This window comes from Lepisma saccharinum, chromosome 16 (assembly GCF_977018435.1).
Source record: "Lepisma saccharinum chromosome 16, izLepSacc3.1, whole genome shotgun sequence".
Classification (NCBI taxonomy): Eukaryota; Metazoa; Arthropoda; class Insecta; order Zygentoma; family Lepismatidae; genus Lepisma; species Lepisma saccharinum.
In genome coordinates this window covers 18,188,198-18,204,385 of record NC_139244.1, presented here as the reverse complement: position 1 = coordinate 18,204,385, position 16,188 = coordinate 18,188,198, and the positions used below count along the sequence as shown (strand labels likewise).

At 39.9% G+C, this 16,188-nt stretch overlaps 1 protein-coding gene across 2 annotated transcripts in view; it reads left to right on the top strand.

The window, feature by feature from the left end:
• The window catches only part of Myo81F (unconventional myosin 81F), a 333,460-nt gene that overhangs the window by 34,669 nt on the left and 282,603 nt on the right, over positions 1-16,188 (top strand). The gene's annotated exons all lie outside the window — the stretch shown is intronic.

Here is a 16,188-nt window from a genome sequence, read left to right as displayed (position 1 = left end):
CATTGGTGTTTATCATTTTACGTCGTTAGGTTAGGACTGTTGAGTTTGGTTCTGACAGCAATTTACGACGTTTTCGTTAAGTTAGGAATATTAAGTTTGATGGCATGATCTATTGCATGTATTATTTCGCTATTTGAGTGTGCGCACATCCGATTCAACGACAGCCCCAACGAGATTCAGTGTCACATGTGACAGTTGCACAATTACTCCAAAAGTTGATTAAAGTCATTTGTAATAGCACGTCAACGTATCTCCGCAGAGAGCAGTACATAACTTTTTGCTGGTTGAAGACACGTTGAAAAAACCTTCAGCATTGCATTTCTTGTGAAATTCTAGTCTGATTTGATGTACAACATCACTTCCCATTTAAAAAGTTTGAGTTCAATTCAATATGGCGGACTACCGCTTGGAACACACCAATATGGTTGCCCCAAGGCCTAATCTGTTTCTATCATGACCATTTGTACTCAGTCTAACTCCTCTACATTTTATAGGGCTGTTAAAGGGCTTTTGAATCACCCTGTATAGTCTCTTTGTTATACTAAACCGCCCTTCTCATCTCAACATGCGGCTGGTGTCTTGTTTCACAGACATTCTTGCAACATTTGCAAGAAGAGGGATGATTTGCATGCTGTCAGAGGGTTGCAGTACATGGTGGGTTGCTTCGCCCCATTAACGTCATGGGTGCTTTTAGAAATACAGGGGTTGTGAAACTTTGTACCATATTTGGTAACTCGGAGGGCGTCGTGGAAGAAAATGGCGCCTCATTTGCAAGACTGTGAAATAATGTTCAGGTTAATGAGGCATGAAACCGTAACGGACTGCAGCCTGGAAAAAAAAATGGCGGTATTTTTGCTAGAATCATGTATAGTTCACAAATCACGTTCTGGGTAGTGTTCAGCCCAGAATTGTCTAGCAAAGCAGGGAATTAATTACTCAATTTATTAGACAAGTACGGTGTGTATGCAATTTCATGCACAAACCAAATAAATTGCTGTATTTGTGACGAAAACTCTATAATCCCATGTCACTCTGACTATTTCCATGCAAGAGCCCATTTCTAGCTTGTAGTGGAATTTAATGTAACTATAGAGGCGGCAAAATTTTCCTAATGCTCGTGTCTTAGCTTGAATCTGTTAATAATGTTACATTTGTGTAAAGCATGTTATATATTTGATGGTATAGGTGGGAATATATATTCGAAAATTATTTCTAAATGATTAAGAAATATCATTTTTAAATCCATATGACTATTAATAGTTATTCACAAATATACACATTTTGTGAAGAGGCCAAAATTTCACTTTTAAATTCTTCCTTGGGATACCTTCAGATTTTTGAAACAACAAAACTGGATAATTCATATTTTCCTGAAGGAAAAACGGGACGACAAAATGTCCACATTTAAGCATAAAAACTGTTTCGTCATAAATACATATGTTTGAAAGCTAATTAAATATGTACATAATATGGTGATATACACTTCACTCCAACCAAGCAGTTCTTTAGAATTAGAAGCCATTAACTGATATTTTGCCGATGAATGGATCATCTTCAGTACATCCTTATTTTTAAATAACATTTTGTACAAGTTTACGCACGTGTGATTAAAGTTCATCCTGTCAATGAACATACCTTTCAAAGTTTGCACTGAAAGTGTGTTTGTCACTTGTGCACAAATCATTCATGCATGAAAACGCACATTCAGTGAGGGCATTAGTTCCAGATAGACAGGAAACTTCCAATATGTGAAATAATTTCTGCCCAACAATGCCATGGTTCATATTCATAGTAGAGGGTTCCTTTATTTCATAAGTGAAATTCAGGGCACTGCTGACCGGAAGCTTGTTGGGGGAGCTGGGGAGAATGCTGGACCCGACAAAGTTGTGTGTATGTAGTCACGGTTACACTACTTAGTATGGATACTTTTCTGTTCATCTTGTACCAAACAACTTGAGAATGTTACGATGTTTAACCTCATTTTCTTGCACTGCGTTCTTAAAAACAAAATTTCTTTGAGAAGACTCGAGGGGGAAAAAAATGATATCTGATTTGACCGTCCCAGTGCAGTTTCTTGTCGCAGAAATTCAGAAACTTTCAGGAAATTGCAGACATTTTGTCTGCAGTCCCATCTGGTGTGTGGAATTACGTAATTTCCTTCCCATCCGTATCCCGTCCTATACATCTGGAATTTACGAGAATAAAATAAGTCCGAAGAAATTTTTATGAACAAGCGGATAGAACAGTTAAGTTAGTAATTTTACTGAACCAAAAAAAGGGGGGGGTTTGGACCCGTCGAAGCCCCTTCCTCCTTAAATACGCCCATGCCGATAATGGCTGGTTTACATTGGTCGAGTGAGCGGGAGAGTTACTGGCCTGTCTGCTCGACTCGACCCTTCTATGGCGAGTAGCTGTTTACACACTTTCTCCTAGACTCCAGCAAAGTGGGATAGTAGCTGCAACTGTTTGGTGCTCTTTTCAAAGATTGAACCATCGACGTCGTTGGCGATTTAAAAAAGTTCTGACACGGTTTACACACTTTTTTCACGAGAAATGAATACAATAATGCATGGGGACATGTTTGGATAGAAAAACAATTTCTTTGATTTTTCTATTTTCGATCGTTCTTGGTTGTGTAGAACGTAAATTACTTATTTTTAATTTTACTTCTCCTACACGAAATATATCAAGACTCATCTCCTACGCCCGTAGTTTATTCTGTTTGTTCCTACAATCGACACAAATTCCATGTACATTGGACACTCACACAACGCAAACTCTATACTGTCCTCAGAAAGCGTTTACGTTGACCGAGTGGTCTGCCGAGTTTACGCGCGAGTGAAAAAATCGATGGGAGAGGAAGCAACTCGCGAGTACTGGCTCCAGTGCTCTCCCCAGTTGTTTACACGGGTAGAGTAGCTCGCTTGACCCTACTCGCTCCGGCTACTCTCCCGTCTACTCGACCAATGTAAACCAGGCTTAAGGCTCGACTGGACCTTTCGCTACCGTCAGGGCGAATGTTTTCAAATTTTCCTCTCCATTCGAAAAACCGCTTGAGATATTCCAAAATCTGAAAAATTACATCAACTTAGAATTCTTTCTTGAGCATTGACATGAATTTTCGTGTAGTTTGCTTGCACTGTTATCCAGATATTCTCAATAGTTTCGCGATTACGTAAGTCTATTAAACTATTGAGAATATCTGGATAACAGTGCAAGCAAACTACACGAAAATTCATGTCAATGCTCAAGAAAGAATTCTAAGTTGATGTAATTTTTCAGATTTTGGAATATCTCAAGCGGTTTTTCGAATGGAGAGGAAAATTTGAAAACATTCGCCCTGACGGTAGCAAAAGCTCCAGTCGAGCCTTAAGTCATTGTTATCAAAAAGGGAATCTTGGCGTCCCGTTTTACGTTGAAAAAAATCGGGACAGAGTCAAAAAAAGTTACTGTCCCTGTTAATACGGGACATCTAGCCACCTCATATTACGAACTTTAGCCTCCTTTTGAAGGGAGCGTATTTTCCATAAATACTTATGAGTGGCTAATATTATTAAAGAAGGGGCAACAAAATCGCTTATAAGCATAGGCGTAACTTGGCGGGGGCAAGAGGGGGCACTTGCCACTCCCAAAATATTCCGGTTTATTAAAATGTACAAGTTAGGGAACCTGAGGAGCAAGGTAATAAAGAGTAATATTTCTGATTTCGCAAACGTCAGTTATTTAGCAAATAATCCTGGACGCTGTTTTTATGAGATGGAAAACTTTTCGAGTCTCTTCCCCCAAAGTTAAGCCCCGGGTTTAACTCTGCTCTCTCAAAATTTGGCCAAAGTTTAATTCTGTCCGCTCAACATTAGGCCCAATTTCATTCTACCTCTTCAAAATTAGGCCGTTTAATTCTGCCCCCTCAACATTACGCCCAAGTTTAATTCTGCCTCTCAAAATTAGGTTCAAGCTTGATTCTGCCGCCTTAAAATTAGGCCCAAGTTTGATTCTGCCGCCTCAAAATTAGGCCCAAGTTTGATTCTGCCTCCTTAAAATTAGGCCGTTTAATTCTACCCCCTCAAAATTAGGTCCCAAGTTACGCCCATGCTTATAAGTGTGCGAAAATTATCTCATTCTTTATACGTTCCTTATAACTGTTTTTTTTAGTAGTGGAACAAGGATACCATCTTCTTCCATTCTGTGGTGGTTTTATCAGCATAATTCCGCAACAATGCAACGTCGCCATTGTTTGCTCGCTACAGTGGAGTGCAGGAAGCTCCCTGTATATCGCTCTGTTTCAAACAAAAGGGTGTTCCCGCTCTCATCGCTTCCGTTTCCGCTGTCGGAGCGGTGTTTTAGTTCGCAGGAGAATAGATGGCGCTTTTTTTCCTTCCGTGGCTTTATGGGTCGGCGTTATTACCTGTGTTCTTTCATTTAGGTGTTGGAGTAGGGAGTTTCTAATTGCAGGCAAACTGAGCTATTGCTTTCAAAACTAAATTTCTATTTCATCCTCATGTGCGTCGCCAGAAATGTTTGTAGGGGTGTCAGGCAATTCAAAAACATGAGTTGTAGAAATAATAATTATTATTATGGTTATGATTATTACAAAATAACTATTAGAAACTAATGAAAACAAATTCTATTCCAAATCATGGACGTCCGTAGGATTGTTTCCAGGGAGGAGCAAAGGGGAGCGGGCATATTTTTCGTCATAATACTGATGCCCCCTCAAAAAACACTAGGTATAGTCTGAAATTTTCATGTTCCTTCGAAGCATTTATAATAAATAACAAAGTACTGTGACACAAGTGATATCATGTGTGAAATGGATAATTTTTAGGTGGCCATTCATTTTCAAGTGGAGGGCGTCCTCCCCCCCCTTACACCCCTTCCGGACGTCCATGTTCCAAATCTATTATTATATCCGTGGAGAGACTTTTCTACTCGATACACCAAATAGTGAATATCCAGCACAACTATTTGTCATTATTTTTACATTTCACGCAGTTAGTGCACCGAATATATAGTTATTGTATTTTGTTATTAACTTTCACACCGTCCAACAAAAAAAAAAAAGATTTAAAGTTAGAATAAACTCTGAGCCATAGTGTTTAGCCCCCTCACATAAAACTCTTAATTTTTGGAATTTTGGAAACTGTGAGACCATTTATTCCTTGGTTTCAATGACAGAAGATGTAAAACATAAACTATACCCTGTCCCATCTATCTTTGGAGCAAGGCCGCACATAGAGGCAGGGAAGGTGGAATCGAGTGGGCAGAGCGAAGCAGTAGCCAGGACTGGTAAGTGCAGTCGCTTTACCCCCCCACGCAATCCCAGTCCCTCTCACGTGTTCATTGGTGGACCCGTCTCGCGTCACTACGTGTGCAGAGACTTGTTTTCCTTCGCTTCCTCCAGAGATAACCGAGACAAAGTGTAGTACTGGTTACAGTTTCGAGAACGTCACGCCACGCCACTGGACTAAATTGTGATTCAGACACCTTCAGGGTCATGGAAGGTGAGCGAGAGTGTCCATGCCCTCGAGAAAGCAACGGCAAGGTCGGCCGGGAGGAAGTTGGATGGGAAAGTTTCTCTGGAGTGCGTGTTCCTCTCTCCTGCATTCCTCGCATTGTTGTGTGCTGATTTCAGGGCGGTTGGGATTCCAGGAAAAAGTGAAACAATCCCCCGTCTCCTCTGAGCTATTTATGCGCCCGTTTGGGTATTATCTGGAGGGTCCTGGCTGCTTTGTGCGACACGTAATTCTTCTGCCGTTTTTCCTTATCCGGACAAACTGCTTTGCATGTCAAGAACTGTGATGTGATGACGCTGCCCTCTTCAGTAGCGTAGTGGCCAATGCTCCCATCGGGGGGGGGGGGGTCGAACAGGTCCGTCAAAGCTTGTTATTTTTATTGCTAATAGCAGGCGTTGTTAATATTCGTGCAGAATAACTGCAGTCGCTATTACCCCTCCACGGAATCCCGTTCCCTCTCACGTGTTCATTGGTGGAGCCGTCTTGCGTCACTACTTGTTTTCGTTCGCTTTTTCCAGAGATACAGGGACAGAGTACAGTGTAAAATACAAACACCAGGTTATGTTTGATATTCTACAATTTAAAGCAAAGATTTAGGTTTTAAAATTTCAAAAAAATATAGTTTTATGTTTGATTTCAAACTACATAAACTTTGACTAAAATTCCCACCTAATTTTTAAAAGTTGTTCGTGAACGAAGTATGTAAAAGTTCATAACCAAATAGGTTAAATGGGTATGCATTTCAGTATACTAACTGTGTGAAATGTAAAAACGAGATATACTTGTGCTCATGTGCGTATAGGTATATAGTTCACGTAAGAGGGGGAGGGGTCAACTTTTGGTATGATTAAGGTTGCTACATTTCATACGTGAAAATCCAGGACACTGCTGACCGGAAGCTTGTTGGGGAGCGGGGGTTGTTTGCTGGACCCAACAAAGTTTTGTGTATGTAGTCACGGTCACGCTACTTAGTATTGATACCTTTCTGTCCATCTTGTGTCAAACAACTTGAGAATGTGACTATGTTTACCTGGTTTTCTTGCACAGAGTTTTTAAAAACCAAATTCATTTATGAAGACTGGAGGGGAAAAATTATAACTGATTTGACAGTCCGAATGCAGTTTCTTATCGCAGATATTCCGAAACTATCAGGAAATAGCAGACATTTGGTCAGCAGTCCCATCTGGTGTGTGGAATTACGTAATTGCCTTCTCATCCGTATCCCGTCCTATACGTCTCGAATTTAGGAAAATAAGTCCGAATAAATTTTTATGAACAAGCGGATAGAACAAGTAATCTGGTAATTTTACTAAACCAAAAGGGGGGAGGTTGAACCCGTTAAACCACCCCTTAAATACGTCCATGGTTGTGCTGGATATTCACTCATCTGGTGGAACGAGTAGAAGAATCTCCCCAACAATAATAATAATATTGTTTGGAAAAAAATGCTTAGTTTTATTAGTTCAAAATTGTTATTGTATAACCTGAATAATGATTATTATTATTCTTACTATTTCAACGATTCAAGTTTTATCATTGGACTAACATGACCCCCTTCCCCTTCAAAAATTTCTGGCGACACCCATGCCAACGGAGTCAAGAGATTCCATTTCCGGTTGTAGTACACGGTAGACCCTGTACTAATTAGCATATTTTAGCATAAACTTATATTTTTAATGGCACTCGCGAATACACGATCTTTCGCCCTCGTCGGCTGAATTTGCTTTGAAGGCTGCTCGCGACCTATGGCCGTCATATTAGAAAATCCCTTCCCCTTCGAAAAATCTCTGTTTGAATTCTGACAAATTTCATCTGCTTAGAGTTCACACTCACATGAATCTACGCGTCTTATTCAGCTTTCGCTGTTGTCTTTAGCCGGGTATATTCACAGTAGTTTCTTGACTACGTTAGAGTATTTTCCATCAGATATCTAACGGTTTTTGTTGTTTTAAATGTTTAAAACAGTGTTTCAAACAAGATCCGAAAAGAAAACCTGTTTTAAACAAATCAAACGTTTAAAACATAATTCCAAGAAGACATATTTTCTAAGAATAATGATTAATAAGGAATCTGCTAATCATCCAAGGATGGATTGTGTTCATATTATAATGTAAACGCTTGATTAACTTCTTAAAATACCCATTTGTGTTGGTCTTAAATGATAAATCTCGCATGTAGGCTATTTGAGAAGCTTCAACTAATCCACAGTTGCCAGGCCTCCGTGGTAGCTAGTCTTGTTTTAAGAAAATACCACATTTTATCGTGAATGCAACTGAATATTGATATTAACAACAATGTGAACACTTTGCAGTGTGTTAAGTGAAAAACAAAGCAGTTTCATCCATGTAGTATTCAATTTAAAAAAAAAATTTAAGCACCTATAAACAAAACATAGCCAGGTGTTTTAAACGTGACCCATGGGTATCCATCACGATATGTTTCTTTGTTAATTCAACATACATTTTCAGCGACTGAATAGATTTCTATACACAGTGAACAGAATGACACGCATTGAATGAAAAGGCATAGTTACAAAACACGCAAATAACCACGAACTAACAAAAATCAGGTATCAAAATATGTTTTAAACAGGTCTGAAAGAAACATGTTTAAAATGCTTTGTTTTAAACGTTTTAAACATTTGTGAAAGAAGAAACTGTGCGTTTTAAACGTTTAAAACAAGTTGTTTAAAACACTTTTGTTTTAAACATGCCAACCCTGGTTAGGCGGGTGGCAGAAGTTCGCGCCGTTGCCACTTCAGTGCACAACACCCGTGTGTTCGGAGGTTGAAGAGAATGAAAGATCCCGTTCTAGAGTTCGTCTTTGTAAACCATGTGATACAAACGGACAGTATTTGCTCGAAAGGTCAGGGATGACACAAAAGTGCCCCGGAGAGAGGTTGGTTGGTCTCACGCTCGAACTAGGCAACGCAGCCCGGTTGACGTTGCCACACAGTGCGAGGGAACCGGCGTCTTTTGTCCCGCTCTCGCTTTTCTGTTCCCATATGTGGCACCAGCGCAATTCTGCCCAGCTGCATATTTTCATGGCTGTGCGTTTAGATGAGAAGTTCCCACATGATGTGGAGTTGGACACTTTCGAATTTGATTTATACAGGACCCCTTCATTCAGTTTTGCAGGGGGAGGGGTAACCACAATTAGGCCATCTTGACTTTAAGAAACTTACTGGAATATTTTTTCGTCTTTCCTAACCACTTTTCTGCGAAAATAGTCTTGGCGAGTCACGAAATACATTTTTACATATCAACTTGTAACAAAACCCTTCTATGTAATTTAACCTGTAGAAAACTTTGCTGAACGCATTAGACATAATCTGTCATTGTTAGCAAGGTCAAGGTCATTATTATTCCCCATTAAACATCCACGCTGAATGCATGTTCCCCATTTGACGTTCCTTGCAGGTCATTACGAGCGGAGCATTGCAGATGGCGCTGTGATTAGCCGTGAGAAAATAGTTCCGGTTGAGGAAACCTGTTCTGCGTGTGATTACTGTGCTACCCTTCTCATCTTAAACTCATTCTTTTCTTGTATCCAGCCTCCACAAGAATTACCCTTGTTGGCTGATGCAGTAGCAATTATATAGCTTTCACTTGTATGTTGTGGACGAATGACTGCTTTCTGCCAATAGATAAAGAAGTTTTGCCACAAGGAAGAGTTGTGAACTTCCATACTACTTCTCTCAATACCTAGAATTATAAGTACAATCTATTTTCATTGTTCGATACACGTTAAAATTAGGAGTGCGAGTTGAAACTACGGTTGTTAAACGTCCAGGAGTTTTAAATAAACTCAATTCCGGTCCAGGAGGGAAAATCAACAAGCGTAAATGGCTTCTGGACCGTAAATAACCTTTTATCTGTCCCGGATCAATTTAAATACGGTCCAGGAACCTTTTTTTCCGGGTCAATTTGAATATGGTCCAAGCAAATAAATACGCTTTAGAAATTATATTAAGAGCCACAGATAATACTCTGTAAAACATTTTAATCATAGTTTTGACCAGTAACGTCCTGCTTAAGTTTATGTCCTTGAAAGAGTTTTGTGTCGATGGGGATCGTTTGGAGGTTTCGAATGTGCAACACTGTATCAAGATTACGCTGCAGACGAACCGTTAAAAGCTAATGGTGAGCTTCCTTGCAATCCGAAATCTCCTAGCTCAAGTTTTTTGTTCCTTCGCGACTACAGAGCTGTGAATATAGTGGCAGGCAGATGTAAACCAAGAGCGTGTTAATTTCGTACTGTGCGTAAGAGTGTTATTCTTGGTTACTTGCCGTTACTTGTTTGTGTTATTGCAGTGTGTATGTGTGTTGTGTCAGTCAGACGATTGGAATGCCAGCCGCAAGGTTCACGTTAGAACAAAGAATTTTTATGTATGACACTTACGTGAAAACAGACTCGTGTCGAGACGTGTGTAGGTGGACATCACTTTGAACAACTCTTATAACACAGGTTAGTGCTAGTTTTGCAATATTTATATAAATATCTGCATATGTCCATAAAAATATGCGGGCATTACAGGCCGCAAATGTCGGCACCTCCGTCAGCGCCGCCCGCCACGTTTCTCCCGATCTCTCGGCTGCAGATCGAAATGGACGCACGGTACTATATTTAGAAATAGAGACGAGGGGTCCATACTCTTCGAGATGAGACCTATGCTTATTGTCCGAGAATTTCATCTCAATCAAGGCTTTCCTTTAAGTGTTATTTAGAGTCGCTTTTCTGCTACCTTTGGCTAATCACAACGATGTAGATGAGTCAGGATACCGCACTACGACGCCAGCGATCCCGGGTTCGAATCCTGGCCTGGACATTGTTATTATTTTGAGTGTACCTTCATTATATCATGTTATTATTTTGAGTGTACCTTCATTATATCATTCCTCATCTTCGCGATTATACCCTGTCCCCGGAATCTGCCGAGCAAGACCGCGCATAGCGGTAGAGAAGGGGTGAAATCGAGTTGGCAGAGCGAAGCTGTTGCGAAGGCTGGTAACTGCAGTCGCTTTCCTCCCTCCACGCAATCCCGTTTCATCTCACGTGCTCATTGGCACAGCCGTCTCGTGTCACTTTGCTCAGACTTGTTTTCGTTCGCTTGCTCCAAAGATAGGCTGGACAGAGTACCGGTATAGTAAAAGTGGGGGAAAAGCGAAGTAAAATAAACCAATCGAAAGAGGTCTATTATCTTCTCGGTCTCGTCTCGTTAAGGTTCGAAAATTGTCTCACTCTCGTCTCGATTATTACAAGGCTGTCTAAATCTCTGTTGCCTCGAATTTATATTAGAATCCGAACACCTATGCAAAATACGTCGTATCTTCATTGGGAGTCAACATTAACCACTAAACTATTGGAATGAGTTTTGCTTCTCATTCCCGTTAGGGCATACGCTCTTGTTTCTGTTTGTTTAATTACTATATGTTTATCATCCTTTCTCATGTCTCAGTTAACATACATAGACAAACGGCGTAAATAACCGAAATTCATAAGTAATTCCTCCTGGATATAGTTACAAAGTATCGCAGATGGCAACTATGCACAGACGGTTGAGGAAAATGACGTCGCTGCATTCTTCTACGAAACAAACTTTCTCGCTAAGCCGTTATTTGCCTGTCCAGTTAGGTACGTAAGTTCCTTGACGTTTTAAGAGAGGCAAACTACTAGTGGAAGGAATTCTTGACACATTTCGTGTAATGGGGGTTTTCCTTGTTGCTGCCAAAGGGTCTTGAATGGTGTAAAATCCCAGCTTCATAATCTATTAACTAATATGACTTAGGAGTTTCGATGGGGATGCCCATCCTACGCTAAACTAGGCTGCAGTACCTCCACAGGAAAAAGTCGATCATACGTTTCTTTAAACAAAGGAAAGTTTTGAGAAAGGAACTTACTCTCTATCTCTCTCTCCCTCTCAGCAGGTTAATTGGGACTGGACTTGTTTAAACCTGTACTACCGACCTCCGTTGTGGGGTGGTTACATGGGCGTATTTAAGGGGGGGTTCAACGGGTCCAACTCCCCCTCTTATGGTTCAGTAAAATTACCAGATTACCTGTTCTATCCACTTGTTCATAAAAATTTCTTCGGACTTATTATATTCTCCTAAATTCGAGACGTATAGGATGAGCTACGGATCGGAAGGAAATTACGTAATTCCACGCACCAGATGGCACTGCTGACCAAATGTCTGTAATTTCCTGATAGTTTCGGAATTTCTGCGATAAGAAACTGCATTGGGACGGTCGAATCAGTTATATTTTTTCTCCCTCCAGTTTGTATAAAGGAATTTGGTTTTAAAGAACGCAGTGCAAGAAAACTAGGGAAACACCGTAACATTCTCAAGTTGTTTGACACAAGATGAACAGAAAAATATCAATACTAAGTACTTCAATGAATACTTTAATTTAATACTTTGCTTTGTATTAAGTTTCATTAGAGATTATGATGAAAAAACAGAGACCTAGAACACCCAGCTGTCAAATCTGAGGGAATAATGCACCAACTGAGAGCACACAAAAGAATATTACAAGGTAAACCTTTCGTTGTTCGACCATTTTGTACTAGAATTGAACTCACGTTTCTCTGAACACATTAAACACATTGCAAAATTGTAACAACTTATTCCAAAAATGTTAAATGGCTATCCCTCATTCATTGGACAGTGTGTCAAAATGTTGGATGGCCTGGTTGATACATTGGATTTTGATAGCCTGATGATCCCTAGGCCTGCTATACGTCCCGGATTTTCCGGAACAATCCCGGAATGATATTTGTCCTGGTGTCCCGAATAGTTTCTTCGGGATGCACAAATGTCCTCGAATCGGGTGGGAAAGAAGAAATGATTAAGACTATACTTTATATTTCACTATATTTATATTTAAGTGCGTAATACGTATTAAAATACTCATTTACTAACTGTACATTGAACTGCTCCCTCTCCGTAATACAAGTGTAAATAATATGATAATGGACATATACATACACACAACTTCGCTCCCCCACAAGCTTCCAGTCACCAGTGTCCCGGATTTTCCCGGATATAGCAACACTTATCATACCAAAAGTTGAACCCCCCCCCTTACGTGAAATATATATACGCCCATGGGTGGTTAGCACAACGTGCTACCTTGCCAGGGATCCTTGGTTCGATTCCCGGCATGGGTGTTCTTTTCTTTGAGAATGTCCCTTCATCAATTTCAACTCACCTCACTCATCCTTATATTCGCGATTAGCCAAAAACGCAGGGGTACCCACAAGGGGGGGGGGATTATGGCGCAGAATGCGCCATCGAAATTTTGGGGTGGGGGGATTTTTCCTATAATGTAATATAAAATTCAACATTTATATATTTTTCCAAAATAAATATAAAGACGTTTACACCTTAGGTACACCTTATTTAATCCATTAGATGAAGAAAATGAAATATTTAGAGGTAGCGATGCCCACAGGTGGGTTTGTGGACTTACGTTATGTCCAAGCAATTTTTTTTTTGGGGGGGGCGATGTTTTCTGATGGAAATTTGATGTGAAACAATACAGCATTTGGCACAAGTTGAATTACGTTATTAACTATCCATTGCTGTTACATAAATAGCAAATTCTAGATTACCAAGGAAATTGTAACGGGTAATATTATTATTTACGAAGGGGCGCGGTGGCTCAGTCGGTAACGCGTCTGACTACCATGCTAAAGGTCCCGGGTTCGATCCCCGGCCGGTTCAAATCCGGGAACTTTTCTAACGGTGGAAGCGGCCCCGGCGCCTACCCAGCGTCGAATAACATGGGTACCTGGGGGAAACCCTGGGGGGTAAAGGCGGTCAGGGGCGTGATGCTGATCACATCACCCCCACTCACGACCGGATCAAGAAAGTGTGGGGCGTTACCCCCACACCCCCTATACGCCTTCATGGCGTGGTGCTATGCACAGGGGAGCACTTTACCTTTTTTGATATCCAACTCTTACACATTGGGTCTTAAATGGACACGTGGAGTCTGGTGGGGGATTGAGGATTAAACGTTGGAGGAGGGGGGCAATATCCGACTATTAAATATCAGTGTTAAATCTTAGATTATCCTGGGAATTTTAGTTAGGGGGGGCTGAGCATTAAGTTTGGGGGGGAAAGATATCCAACTCTTGTGTATTAATATTACGTCCAAGATTGTAGCGGAAAATGTGGTTTGGGGACGGAGATTTTTCTTTTGGAAGGGGTAATATCTAGGTACTCTTCAATATCAAAAGTAAGTCAAACATTTTGGTTGGAGGATTGAATATTAAATTTGAGTGGAGGAGATATGGAGCTCTTAATAAAGTGTAAAATCTTAGATTGTCGAGGGATTTCTTTAGGGTTCGAACATTATATTTGAGAACTATATTAAGCGATATGGTATGCGCAGGTTTCGGCGCCGAACATGGGAAAAGAGAAGCTGAAGAAGAGTAAATATCAAGGGATCCTATGAAAGTATTGACGTCCTATTAAATTAATATTATTGCAAGCCTGCAAAGAAATGGATATAAAAATGTTCTTGCTCGCTTCGCTCGCAGTGTTGCGTTACAAAAATGCTTGTCTGGCATTTTCATGAGATGATTATGAAGAATTATACTGTAGCTGCATTACAAGACATAAACAATATTCTCGATATTTATTAATAATATAATTTCTTAAAATATAAAGTTTAGTGTCGGTATACTGCTTAATTTAAAGCTGGTAAGTCATTTTGATGATATGGTTCTATTAGCAATATTATGGTATTATTGATTCCCTGTAGGATATACTGCAATAGTTGTACTAACTGTGTACTTCATAGTAACGCCTTGCACATTACTCGATAAAACAACTTATTGTTGCAGGGTAATTTTGCTTTAGCAAGTGAAATGGCACTTAAGATGAAATCCATGTAATTATTGCTATGGGTTACTAAAAAAAATGTAGTTACTCTAAGCAGAGGGGGGGGGGGAGTTATTTGAAGAAGGCACCTTATTTTATTCTCGTTCCGGTCCTAGGAATTTCTAGCTAGAGTTTTATAATTTTCGATAATAAGTTGTGTAAGACTTTGTGTTAAGTACCCAAATTGTGGGTTATTAAAATCTTGTTCTCCAACCACAAACACTGTTTAAATACATATTTAGGCTATATAATTATGACACTTGATATTGCTAGCTTTCTGTTATTTCGAACATTTGAATCATTTAAAAATATGGACAGTTTAACAGGCTATTGTATACAAATAAAATGAATTATTACGTATTCACCAAAATATTTTAAGCGGTAATGCATCAACGGTCCAGCTGGGGGATGAAAACCTCTGTTTAGGGAGGACGAGCAGATAAATAAAAACGTTACTTTCAGTAGACACGCTATAGTAATTAAATACTTCATGTCATTACCACATGATTTGGGGGGGGGGGATTGCGCCATTGGCCTTTGGGGGGATGGGCACCCCCTGCCAAAAAAGTAGCAGAAAAGATGAGTAAAATAGGTGGGCAGGCCATATGGCACGAATGGGAGAGGAAAGAAGAGTTTGCAGAATTCTTGTTTGGAAACCTGATGGTAAGAGACCTGTAGGAAGGCCAAGACAACGATGGAGAGATATCATTGAGATGGACCTAAAGGAAATCGGTAAGGATGGAAAATAATATGATTGATCTTGCCCAGGATAGGAACAGGTGGAAGGCTTGTGTTGCTGCAGCCATTAATCTTCGTGTTTAAGAAGGCTAGAGAGAGTATATACACATATTTAATAGACTTACGTAATCTCGAAACTATTGATAATATCTAGATAGCAGTGGAAGAAATCTACACGAAAATTCACGTCAATACTCTAGAAGGAATTCTAAGCGTATGTACTTTTTCATATTTTGAAATATCCAAGAGGTTTTTCGAATGGAGAGGAAAATTTGAAAGAAATCTCCCATTCGCATGCCAAAGGTCCAACCGATTATTAAGTTAGTCTTCTGGTTTGGTTTTCTTGGCATAAACAGGGCCGGATTAAGACGAAATTGGGCCTGATGCTTGAAATCTTCGGTGAACAATAAACACAACAACGTTATAGTTACGTCACAGCGCAAGGAATAATAGTAACTGTATAATAAGTAACGCTGTGTCTAGGCGTCCGAAATTGGGGCTCCAAATTTCATTCTAAGATTTATTTTCAGGTTAATATAGCAAAAGAAAACTGTTCAGCTTTCGGAAAATTCTCGTCTGTTTTCATCTGGGCCTATTTCAGGAATGGACCTAATGCTGCAGCATCAATAGCACCCACCTTAATCCGTGACTGGGCATAAATGCACCGCAACTTTTACCTAACGTCAGAAGACGAAGGGAGGGTCTTCACCAAATAGGTGTTCGAGTTTTGTCCGATAAGTGGATCCCAAATGAATGTAGCAATCCTCGCATGTGACAATCCATAATTCTTTTTTTACTTTTACGATTGGCTATTCTCTTTTTACAATGTCCTAATTTCAACAGAGAACGAGATAAATTATAATATATAATGGTTTGCGTCGCCATGGAATGCCATTCCCTACATCTCTAATTGCCCTGCTCACGGATCCCATTCCTCCCACTATATGGCTTCTTTATGGATATGCAAGAAGATGTAATTTGACGATCTAACAAACAATATATATATATATATGTTGTTTTTTTGTTTTTCATTCTTGTGAAAAATA